At 43.6% G+C, this 12,895-nt stretch overlaps 1 protein-coding gene across 1 annotated transcript in view; it reads left to right on the top strand.

The window, feature by feature from the left end:
- Positions 1 to 642: 642 nt before the first annotated feature.
- The window catches only part of CPT1B (carnitine palmitoyltransferase 1B), an 88,278-nt gene continuing 76,025 nt past the window's right edge, over positions 643 to 12,895 (top strand). Inside the window, exon 1 of the mRNA XM_073619232.1 lies at positions 643 to 803. The gene's annotated coding sequence lies outside the window, so the exon portion shown is untranslated. The remainder of the gene's footprint in view (positions 804 to 12,895) is intronic.

The raw sequence follows: 12,895 nt of genomic DNA on the forward strand, positions 1-12,895 counted from the left end.
GATCAATTTTCAGACATATACCATAGTTTGTGGACTCTATAACTTTCCTACAGACGAAATAATATACATTGATTTGGGTTATTTTCAACAAAGAAATGTAGCGGAATACATTTTGGTCTAAATTTGTGAAGAAAGATTATTTATTTGCAAAATTGTATAACAGAAATGAAGAAACATTTTTGGTCTTTTTTTCATTTAGTTAGCAAAAAATAAAAATACCACCAAAAGAAATCTCTATTTGTATGAAAAAAATAAAAATAACCTGTGAGTACAAAGTTCCATGACTGAGAAATTGTCATTCAAAGTGCGACAGTGTCCGGCATTGAAGTGGTTAAAGTTTTCAGACAAAGAAAGCCAGCCTGCTACCGTTTTAGGGTAACAATAAATGCAAGGGTTGTACGTATTTTTCCAAACCTTGTTTTGTGTTGTGAGCTCTAAATCCACTAACTTCCTTTCCGTGAAGGGATTCTATGTATGGTTATCAGATAAAACATTTCAGAAATGTATACCATAAACAATCTGTGTTTTATAATGTAGCTGCCTAGATTCTTCCTTTAGCAACAGTGAGTATGTATGTGACTAATCTCAGCAGGAACATCTCAGCTCAGTGTTGTTGGGTCTCAGGTTACACAGACTGGGTTTTGGCTGCAACCTAGAAAATGACATACACACACTCACACACACACACTCACATACACACAGGGTGCTTGAAGGACATAGAGAGGACAGAAGGCAGCAGCTGCAGTTCTGTATGCTTGTAGGTAGAACTGGAAGATCTTTGGAACAAAATAATTAAAAAACAGGTAAAGTTTCTATAATTTTAAGTAGTGTACTTGTACTTTTTGTTGCTTTGTTTAAAAACACTTTATATATTATGTGGTGACATTAATTTGAACAGCAGTTTATGTATGCAAAGATTGCAGAGTACCTGTTGTTAAACATAGCTGTTTATATATTGCACCTGCTTAGGAGTATGTTGGCGACTTCTGTTTGTCTTGTGGACGTAGAATCCATATTGTGACAGTGGTGTCCTTGGCCTGTGCATTGTCTTTCAGCTGACCTTTAAGAGAAATTATCTGGAGCCATGGTACAGAATTTAAATATATATATATATATATATATATATATATATATATATATATATATATATATAAATATATATATATATATATATATATATATATATATATATATATATATATATATATATATATATATATATTATATATATATTATTGAAGGCCATGCAAATAGCTAAAAACATACACTATACAGTATGTGAACTCTATTCCCTGCTAAAGAATTTCTAACTTTTTGCTGCCAGTCATGTGACTCTGACACCCTGGCAGACTGCATCACCAGGTTGGTCACGTTTCTGTACTGCAGTTAAAGTGATTGTAAGTAATCACCTTGTAAAACAACTCATTCAGTTTAAAATAGAAATGAAAGGCAAAACATGTGTGTATATAAATATAAAAAAAAAAACATTATAAATACATTGTTTCCCCTTTTTTTCATAAGTGATCACATTTCCTTTGTTTTCAGCTGCATAAGAGCTGAGGGAGGAGAAGCAGCAGCATGCTGAACTTACCAGTGAACGGCGGTGCAGAGATTGGGGGGGGGTCAGAACAAATCTGATAATCTGACTGAGTTCCCAGCAACAGCTAGAGAACTGACCAGACAACTGACCACGGTGTGTTCTCCTGCCTAATGTGGTCAGTTTTTAAAAGGAAAGCGAAGGGACTTGCAAGAACTCCAGCGGTTTCACACAAAGGAAGCAATACACAGAGAACCAGATACTTTTTCATATAAGTACATGGTAAAGCAGGCAAATATCAGGAATATGAAATTTTGGCTTTACATTTTCTTTCAGCCAAAACTTTGCATCTGGTTTTGTGTAATGTAATATCTACCAGGTTCTATTTCTCCTCTCTGTCCTTTATTCGTGAGATTTCCCCTTGCCTGTCCTTCTGGTAAGGTACAGCTAACACAGCTGATAAGGTACAGCAAAAGTTGTCCATAGAACAGGACTAGAGGGGAAATGGACACAGCCGCTAGTCCCAATTTGACAGCCGTGCGGGTGCGCATCCCTGGATGTACACAGCTGCCCTGTTATCCACAAACAGTTTTGGAGAGAATACTTTTTTTCAGCAGTATAGCTTAGGAAGAATGTCAGAAAAGCAAAACCAAGTGAAGTTTGCCAAAATCCTTGAACTGAGTAGAGCTGACCTGAAGAATCTCTTTTTTAAATCGTCAGCATAGGTGAGCTATGTTTTAAATCAGGACTCTAGCCAACACAGTTGCAAAAAAAATCCCTTTTGCCAAGAAACCTAACCCATACCTCCCAACTTTCTCTTGTTTAGAACCAAAACTATCTGTCATTCTTTCCTTCTCAAATGTCTCTCTTTTTGCTCAAAAGCATTGATGACTATAATTCTTCCTGCGTAAGAGCATCAGAGCCAGCAGAGGAAGCATGAAGTGCTATAGAATTCCCTGGTAGAAGGCTGCGCTGACTTTGGACCTGATAAAACACAGTGGACCAACACCAGCAGATGACATGGCTCCCCAAATCATCACGGACTGTGGAAAATCTTGCATTTCATTTGCAAATCAAGGTCCAAAGTCAGCGCAGCCCTCTACCAGAAAATTTTAGAGGAATTCATGCTTCCATCTGCTGACCAGATTTATGGAGATGCTGATTTTATTTTTCAGCAGGACTTGGCACCTGACCACACTGCCAAAAGTACCAATACTTGGTTTAATGATCATGGTATCACTGTGCTTGATTGGCCAACAAATGCGCCTGACCTAAACCCCATAAAGAATCTGTGGGGTATTGTCAACCGGAGAGGACATGTGCAAAAGCATCCGGTGGCCGCTACCTATCCCACTAATTCTGACACCACCAACTGCAGACGAGCTGAAGGCCGCTATCAAAGCAACCTGGGCTTCCATAATAGATCAGCAGTGACACAGGCTGATTGCTTTCAATGCCATGCCGCATTGCTGCAGTACAGTGCATCCATAAAGTATTCACAGCACTTCACTTTTTCCACATCTTGTTATGTTACAGCCTTATTCCAAAATGGATTAAATTAATTATTTTCGTCAAAATTCTACAAAACAATACCCCATAATGACAATGTGAAAGAAGTTTGTTTGAAACCTTTGCAAACTTATTAAAAATAAAAAACGAATAAAATCACCTGTACATAAGTATTCATAGCCTTTACTCAATACTTTGTTGAAGCACCTTTGGCACCAATTACAGCCTCAAGTCTTTTTGAGTATGATGCTACAAGCTTGGCACACCTATTTTTGGGCAGTTTCTCCCATTCTTCTTTGCAGGACCTCTCAAGCTCCATCAGGTTGGATGGGGAGTGTCGGTGCACAGCCATTTTCAGATCTTTTCAGAGATGTTCAATTGGGTTCAAGTCTGGGCTCTAGCTGGGCCACTCAAAAACATTCACAGAGTTGTCCCATAGCCACTCCTGTGTTATCTTGGCTGGGTACTTAGGGTCGTTGTCCTGTCGGAAGATGTACCTTCACCCCAGTCTGAGGTCTAGAGTGCTCTGGAGCAGGTTTTCATTAAGAATGTCTCTGTACATTGCTGCATTCATCTTTTCCTCGATCCTGACTCATCTCCCAGTTCCTGCTTCTGAAAAACATCCCCACAGCATAATGCTGCCACCACTATGCTTCACTGTAGGCATGGTATCAGCCAGATGATGAGCGGTGCCTGGTTTCCTCCAGATATGACCCTTGCCATTCAGGCCAATGAGTTCAATCTTTGTTTCATCAGACCAGAGAATTTTATTTCTCATGGTCTGAGAGTGCCTTTTGGCAAACTCCAAGCGGGCTGTCATGTGCCTATTACTGAGGAGTGGCTTCCATCTGGCCACTCTACAATACAGGCCTAATTGGTGGAGTGCTGCAGAGATGATTGTTCCTCTGGAAGATTCTCCTCTCTCCACAGAGAAATGCTGAAGCTCTGAGTCCTTCCCCAGATTTGTGCTTTGAAACAATCCTGTCTTGGAGGTCTATTCCGTGAACTTCATGGCTTGGTTTGTGCTCTGACATGCACTTGTTAACTGTGGGACCTTATAGACAGGTTTGCCTTTCCAACATGCCTTTCCCAATCATGCCAAATCAACTGAATTTACCACAGTTGGACTCCAATCAAGTTGTAGAAACATCCCCAGGATGCACCTGAGCTCAATTTTGAGTGTCAAGGCAAAGGCTGTCAATACTTACTGTAGGTACATGGTATTTTTTCATTTTTTTATTTTTAATATATTTGCAAAGATTTCAAACAAACTTCTTTCACGTTGTCATTATGGGATATTGTTTGTAGAATTTTGAGGAAAATAATTAATTTAATCCATTTGGGAATAAGGCCGTAACATAACAAAATGTGGAAAAAGCGAAGCGCTGTGAAAACTACCGGATGCACTGTAATTCATGCAAAAAGGAGCCCCCGCAGAGTATTGGTATAGTGCATACTATACTGTACATGGGCATACTTTTCAGTAAGCCAACATTTCTGTATTAAAAATATTAAAAATCCTTTTTTTTTTTTTTTTTTTTTTTTTTTTTTTTTTTTATTGGTCTTATGTAATATTCTAATTTTCTGAGATGCTGAATTTTGGGTTTTTACTAGCTGTAAGCCATAATCATCAAAATTTAAAAAAATGAATGCCTAAAAAATATATCACTCCGTGTGTAACGCATCTATATAAAATATATGATTTTCACTTTTTTTATTGAATTACTAAAAAAATTACCTTTTATGATGATATTCAATTTTTTTTTAGATGCACCTGTATATTCCTAATTTCTTAACCTCCAGTCCTCCACCCTGCCCTTTTTTCTTCACCTGTTTTTTTGCGCCTGAACTCCCTAGCTCTTCCTTCTTGCTGTTCCCTAACCTTTCACACACTTGGGCTATATCCAACTCTCCTCCGTGGATATAAACTTACAAGTTGTGTTGCTGCTGCAAGGGAATGTGTGAGAAGCAGAGAAGTACATAGGGAACATGTTAACCCGAGGAAACATTTATTCAAGAGCTTGTAACTTAGCTAGACATAGTTCATTTGGTTAAAGCCGGGGGTTATTTGGAAACTTGTCTGCATTCAAGAGACTTCTGTAAAAAAAAGTAAACCGTCATAATAAGATCATATCAATCATATTGCTGTGGGCATAGTGAGAGCCATTTTTTTTTATAACCTAACTTGAAGACATGTATGTGATTTAAGTTTCTGTTCACAATTTTTGTTTGTGACATAATTCTATACTTGTGACATAATGTGATCACATAAAAATATGTCTCCGGGCAAAAAGGTATTTTGAAGATGATCCTATGCTCTTTTGTCTAATGGTGTGATGATGCCCCTTTACTACAGGCCACAAATGGACACTTTCAGGGCTCATTTACACTAACGTTGCCTCCTTAAAAGCCCATTTTCAGAGGCAATTTAACAGACAGCAAGGAAGCAATACATCACCTCCTCACTACCAGTTTTACCCTATAAAAGCCTGCACTGCTGCTCCTGAAGGAATAACAAAGCAGTCACGTCTGTAGCATGGGGGAGGTAAAAACGCAGCTCAACTGCTTGTTTTTACTACCCACCAAAAGTACAAGTGTAAACTAGGCTATATGGTATTAATGAGGAGCACCTTCTGTCCAAAGAGTGTTAAATGTCAGTTTTTGTGATGCCTTGTACAAATCGGCACTATATTTTGTATTTTGCTCTCTGCGTTGAAACTGCCATCATGCAGCTGCTGTGGGGCCAACGTGTGAAGGACCCAATATGCTATATTTCCCCCCACTGCTTCATTCAGGCAGCACCAACAGTAAACTTTGCAAACATAGCATTGTCAGTTTATGCAAATCTTACATACTATTCATTAACCTCAGTCTCCCCCCCTTAGGAGCTTATAATCTAAGGTCCCTATCTCACATTCACACATACATTTTAGGGCTGATTTAGACAGGAGCCGTTAAACCTACCTATGATGGAACTGTCCCACACTCTGCTTGAGTGCTTCCGTCAGTATACCACTTTCTCCAGTCTGAAAATAGATATCAGATATTATGGCCGCATATTGCAACCAATACCTAGACGGGACTAGCTCAGCTGCAAAACTAGAACTTTTATTGAACAAACTCACAGAGAATATATACCCCACAGGAGAACAGTCCCCTCCTGATCTTATTACCCTAACAATACAAACTGTAACCAGAAACATACAGAATTAACATGCGCTAATTAACTAGTCACTTAAACCAGCCTAGGTGACTCAATGCCAACCCAGACAATGTTGTGATTAATCAGATATCCCCACTTAAGGTCAAACTTGCTGGCACTGAGCTCACAAAGTACACTACACATTATCATAAGTTCAACATCCCCACAGTAGTTTGCTAGCAGACAGTAGGTGAATTAATTAGCACAAGGGAAAAAGGCGCCTCTGGGTGTAGTATAAAACCAATTTATTAAAAACAATGTGCAATAGGGATGAGCTTCGCGTTCGAGTCGAACCCATGTTCGACTCGAACATCGGCTGTTCGATCGTTCGCCGAATTGCGAACGATATGGGCCGTTCGCGCCAAATTCGCGTGGTGCGTCGCGGCCCAAAATTCACTGCGGCATCGCATTGCATTGCTGGCTGATGATTGGCCAAGCATGCACTATGACCTGCATGCTTGGCCAATCACAGCGCCATCAGTAGAGATAGCTGTAATTGGCCAAAACCAGGGTGGCTTTGGCCAATTATGGCTCAGGGGGTTTAGAACACGCCCCACACTATATAAAGCCACCTGAACGGCGGCCCTGTGTAGTGTGTTCCAACATGCTTAGAGAGAGAGAGAGACAGTGTCATTTCATTTGAGTTAGTTAGATTAGGCAGGACAGTCAGTGAGTTAGCTGCACTTACAGTGTATTGTGTATATATATGCATCCCAGGTGTTGTGTGTGTGTGTATATATATATATATATATATATATATATATATATATATATATACACTGTATTCAGTTTAGCTAGATCCGTTCCTGTTATCTTCCTACTGACAGGCAGGCTTGTCTTGTTACAGTATTTACAGCTACCTGAAGAAAATTGCTGGTGTTCTTTTGATTCTATTAGTACCACAGTCAGGCAGCTAGACTATTTACAGTTAGTGTAGTGCGTCCTCCTCACAGTGTTCAGTTAAAGCTACAAGTTAGTTTAGTGTGACCTCTGCACAGTGTTCAGCTAAAGCTACAAGTTAGGGTAGTGCGTCCTCCTCACAGTGTTCAGCTAAAACTACAAGTTAGTGTAGTGCGACCTCTGCACAGTGTTCAGCTAAAGCTACAAGTTAGTGTAGTGCATCCTCTGAACAGTGTTCAGCTAAAACTACAAGTTAGTGTAGTGCGACCTCTGCACAGTGTTCAGCTAAAGCTACAAGTTAGTGTAGTGCGTCCTCCTCACAGTGTTCAGCTAAAACTACAAGTTAGTGCAGTGCGTCCTCTGAACAGTGTTCAGCTAAAACTACAAGTTAGTGTAGTGCGTCCTCCTCACAGTATTCAGCTAAAGCTACAAGTTAGTTTAGTGTGACCTCTGCACAGTGTTCAGCTAAAGCTACAAGTTAGGGTAGTGCATCCTCCTCACAGTGTTCAGCTAAAGCTACAAGTTAGTTTTTAGTGTGACCTCTGCACAGTGTTCAGCTAAAGCTACAAGTTAGGGTAGTGCTTCCTCCTCACAGTGTTCAGCTAAAGCTACAAGTTGGTGTAGTGTGTCCTCCTCACAGTGTTCAGCTAAAACTACAAGTTAGTGTAGTGCGACCTCTGCACAGTGTTCAGCTAAAGCTACAAGTTAGTGTAGTGCGTCATCCTCAGTGTTCAGCTAAAACTACAAGTAAGTGTAGTGCGACCTCTGCACAGTGTTCAGCTAAAGCTACAAGTTAGTGTAGTGCGTCCTCTGAACAGTGTTCAGCTAAAACTACAAGTTAGTGTAGTGCGACCTCTGCACAGTGTTCAGCTAAAGCTACAAGTTAGTGTAGTGCGTCCTCTGAACAGTGTTCAGCTTAAGCTACAAGTTAGTGTAGTGTGTCCTCCTCACAGTGTTCAGCTAAAACTATAAGTTAGTGTAGTGCGAGCTCTGCACAGTGTTCACCTAAAGCTACCTGTCGAAGGTTGGTGGTGTTTTCCTGATCCTATCACTACCGCAGGCAGCTAAATAAGCTACAAGTTAGTTTTCTGCGAGCTCTGCACAGTGTTCAGCTAAAGATACCTGTAGAAGGTTGGTGGTGTTCTCATACTACAGCCAGGCAGTTGATTTTGCTAGCTGCAGTATCAGTGTATATGTATATGTGTGTATATATATATATATATATATATATATATATATATATATATATATATATATATATATCCCAGCTTAGTGCAGCTTCATGACCATGAATGGATGACCAAACCATCCTCATCCTCTCTCACCATGCTCAGGGTACTTTGTCTGGCAAAGCAGCTGCCAACGCGGCCTCTTCCCTCGGCTCAATGGCATCAGTGACTCCTTCCCTAGCCCCACCATGTTCTCCTGAGGAGTCCCTCGAACTGTTTGAACACAGTGTTGGGTACATGCTCCAGGAGGATGCCCAGCGTTTAAAAGGCTCTGATGATGATACTGAGCTAGATGAAGGCAGTAACGTGAGCACTGACAGAGGGGGTGCCCAAGAAGGACAGCAATCTGGCAGTCATGCTCCCCCTGCTGCAGCATACTGCCAGGTTTGCTCCAGTGATAAGGAGGGAGGGGATGATGAGGTCACTGACTCAACGTGGGTGCCTGATAGGAGAGAGGAGGAGGAGGAGGCACATCACCAACGAGGCACCAACAAGGCAGCCCCCTCCAGGGGCCAGCCTAAGGGCAGCACACTGACTGCATCACATCCCAAAGCTCCGCATGTGCAGGGCGCTGCTGTCTCTGCGCGTTATTCCAAAAGTTCTTTGGTGTGGGCCTTTTTTGAGACGAGTGCATCAGATCGCACCACTGCTATTTGCAACATATGTCTCAAGCGTATCTCGTGTGGCCAAAACATCTCCCGCTTGGGCACCACATGCTTGACCAGACATATGTTGACCTGCCATGCAGTTCGTTGGCAAGCGTATCTAAAAGACCCACACCAAAGAACAAAGAGGACCTCTCCTTGCTCCTCATCAGCTGAGATCTCCAACCCCACTTTACCTTCAGTCCTCCCTGAGACCTGCACTGAGAGGAATGAAGGTGTAGAATTAGGTGTGTCACAGCCAAGTACTTGTGGGCAATCTGCTTTCGGTACACCGACGTCAGATTGTACCAGGCAAATTTCCCTACCCCAGCTGCTGCACCGCCGAAAGAAGTTCGCTCCCAGCCATCCACATGCCCAGTGGTTGAATGCTAGCTTGGCAAAATTGCTAGCACTTCAACTGCTGCCTTTTCAGTTGGTAGACTCTGCCCCCTTCCGTGAGTTTGTGGAATGTGTGGTTCCTCAGTGGCAGGTACCCAAACGCCACTTTTTCTCACGGAAGGCGATTCCGGCTCTCTACCAGCATGTGGAAGGCAATGTCTTGGCCTCGCTGGACAGGGCGGTCAGCGGTAAGGTGCATATTACCGCTGACTCATGGTCCAGCAGGCATGGACAGGGACATTACCTAAGTTTCACCGCGCATTGAGTGACTCTGCTGGCAGCTGGGAAGGATGCAGGACAAGGTGCAGTAGTGTTGGAGGTTGTTTCGCCACCACGCCTCCAAAATGCCACTGCTAATGATTGTGACACACCTCTCTCCTCCACCCCCTCCTCTTCTTCTTCCTCCATGGCCTCTTCCTGTGCTTTGTCCTCGGAACCAGCAGTGCTCTGTAGCCGTTCAAGGGGCTACGCAAGTATGCAGGCCAAAAGATGCCATGCGGTGCTTGAGCTGGTGTGCTTGGAGGACAGGAGCCACACTGGGGCAGAGGTTCTGTCAGCTCTGCAGGGGCAGGTTCAGAGGTGGTTGACGCCACGCCAATTTAAGGCAGGAATGGTGGTTTGTGACAATGGCACCAACCTCCTCTCTGCCTTCCGACAGGGACAAATGACCCATGTCCCCTGTTTGGCTCACGTCCTTAACTTGGTGGTGCAGTGGTTCTTGGGCAGATACCTGGGCTTACAGGATGTCCTGAGGCAGGCCAGGAAAGTCTGTGTGCATTTCCACCAGTCATATAATGCCAGTGCTCAGCTGGCAGACCTCCAAAAGGAGTTTAACCTGCCTAAGAACCGCCTAATCTGTGACATGCCCACCCGGTGGAACTCAACGTTGGCCATGCTGCAGCGGCTGCACACGCAGCAGAGGGCCATCAATGAGTACCTGTGCGACTATGGCACCAGGACAGGGTCAGGGGAGCTTGGTTTTTTTTCCCCACGCCAGTGGGCCATGATCAGGGATGCATGCACTGTCCTGTCACCATTTGAGGAGGCCACAAGGATGGTGAGCAGTGTCAGTGCATGTATCAGTGACACTGTCCCCCTTGTCCACCTGTTGGAGCACACACTGTGTGGAATAATGGACAGGGCACTTGAGGCAGAACAGAGGCAGAAAGAGGAGGACTTCCTTAGCTCTCAAGGCCCCCTTTATCCAGACAGTGTTCCTGCGAGCCCGCCGATCACACAAGAAGAGGAGGAGGAGGATTGTGTCAGTATGGAGGTGGAGCCTGGCACTCAGCATCAGCAGCAGTCTTTAAGGGATCAGTCCCAAGAAACACATGGACTTGTACGTGGCTGGGAGGAGGTGGCTGCGGACCATGTCGTCCTTAGTGACCCAGAGGACTCCGGACCGAATGCCTCAGCAAACCTACGCTGCATGGCCTCCCTGATCCTGCAAAGCCTGTGTAAGGATCCTCGTATTTGTGGTATCAAGGAGAAGGACCAATACTGGCTGGCAACCCTCCTTGATGCACGTTACAAGGGTAAGGTTGCGGACCTTATCTTGCCATCGCAGAGGGAACAGAGGATGAAACATCTTCGGGAGGCCTTGCAGAAAGGTCTGCAATGCGTTCCCAGAGACTGGGAGGTTACAAACTCCTGTTTCTGGACAACGTGTTGCCGAGGCTTCGGTCAGTCAAAGAAGGAGCGGTGGAGAAGGTGGCCATCTGACCGATGCATTCAGACAATTTTTTGGTCCGCAGCCCCAAGGTATAATCGGTTCCAGCAACCATCGCCAGCGTCTGTTTTACATGGTGCAGGAATACCTAGGGGCAAGATCTGACTTGGACACCTTTCCCACCAAAAATCCTCTGGGTTACTGGGTCTTGAGGATGGATCACTGGCCAGAGCTTGCACAGTATGCAATTGAGCTACTGGCCTGTCCTGCATCCAGCGTTCTTTCAGAACGCACATTCAGTGCTGCTGGAGGCTTTGTAACCGATCACAGGGTGCGTCTGTCCACCGACTCGGTCGATCGACTGACCTTCATAAAAATGAATCAGTCTTGGATCCCCACCAGCTACCAAGCACCTGATGCTGATGTAGCCGAATAATTTTTTTGAAATCTCAGATCCCTTCAAAGACTGCCTATGCTAATGCTGAGTGACTATCCTGAGTAATTATCCTCTTCCTCAATGATCACGCTGATAGCTTGTAAGAACATTTTTGGTTCTGGGCGCCACCACCAGTGCCTAAGGCCCAATTTTTCAGCCCCTGTTTAACAGGGGCGTGTAATTACAATTTTTGATGCAATACTTTGCAGCAGGGCTCGTTTCTGCGTTCCAACTAGAGTATCTGTGAGGGGTTGCAGTGTTGTGGCACCAGCACCAGTGCCTAAGGCACAATTTTTAAGTCCCTGTTTAACAGGGGCGTGTAATTACAATTTTTGATGCAATACTTTGCAGCAGGGCTCGTTTCTGCGTTCCAACTAGAGTATCTGTGAGGGGTTGCAGTGTTGTGGCACCAGTGCCTAAGGCCCAATTTTTCAGCCCCTGTTCAACAGGGGCATGCAATTACAATTCTTGATCTAATATTTCACAGCAGGGCCCGTTTCTGCGCCCACCAAGAGCGAGTGAGGACTTACAGTGTTGTGGCACTAGCACCACCACCAAAGGCCCAATTTTTCTGCCCCTGTTCAACAGGGGCATGTAATTACAATTCTTGATCAAATATTTCACAGCAGGACCCTGTGAGGGCTTACAGTGTTGTGGCCACAGCAGCACCTAAGGCCCAAATTTCTATATAGGTAGGAGTATATAGGGCAGGCCCCTACTTTCAAACATCCAACTTACAAACGAATCCTACTTGCAAACGGAAGGAGACAACAGGAAGTGAGATGAAATCTACCCCTAGGAAGGGAAATTCTCTCCTTTAAGAGTTAATATGGGAAAAACGTTTCTCCTTTCCACTGATGCTTTATCACCAATCCTTGTTTCACAAAAAAACCCAAATTTTCAAAAAACATTTGTCATTGGGACAAAAAGTGAGGTGAAATCTTCTGAAGAGGAGCACAGACAGCAAAACAAATGTCACAGGAGTGATAACCCTTCCCTATGTTTTCCAAAAAGCTTAAAATAGATTTTTTGGCTGGAGCTAAACACGTTAAAAATGTACCAGTTCAAAATTACAAACAGATCCTACTTAACAACAAATCTACAGTCCCTGTCTTGTTTGCCCCACCTGTATACTGCTGTTCAGAGTATATAGGGCCTGGTGGCCCCACGCCTTTCCTTTTTTTAATTTAGGTGAGGGGTTCCCCTTAATATCCATACAAGACCCAAAGGGCCTGGTAATGGACTGGGGGGGGGGTACCCATGCTGTTTGTCTCACTGATTTTCATCCATATTGCCAGGACCCAACATTACATTAAAGTCGCAAGCAGTTTTAAATCACTTTTTTTCCTTTAAAAATGACATTTTGTGCA

The sequence above is a fragment of the Aquarana catesbeiana genome, linkage group LG03 (assembly GCF_042186555.1).
Source record: "Aquarana catesbeiana isolate 2022-GZ linkage group LG03, ASM4218655v1, whole genome shotgun sequence".
In the NCBI taxonomy this organism is placed as follows: Eukaryota; Metazoa; Chordata; class Amphibia; order Anura; family Ranidae; genus Aquarana; species Aquarana catesbeiana.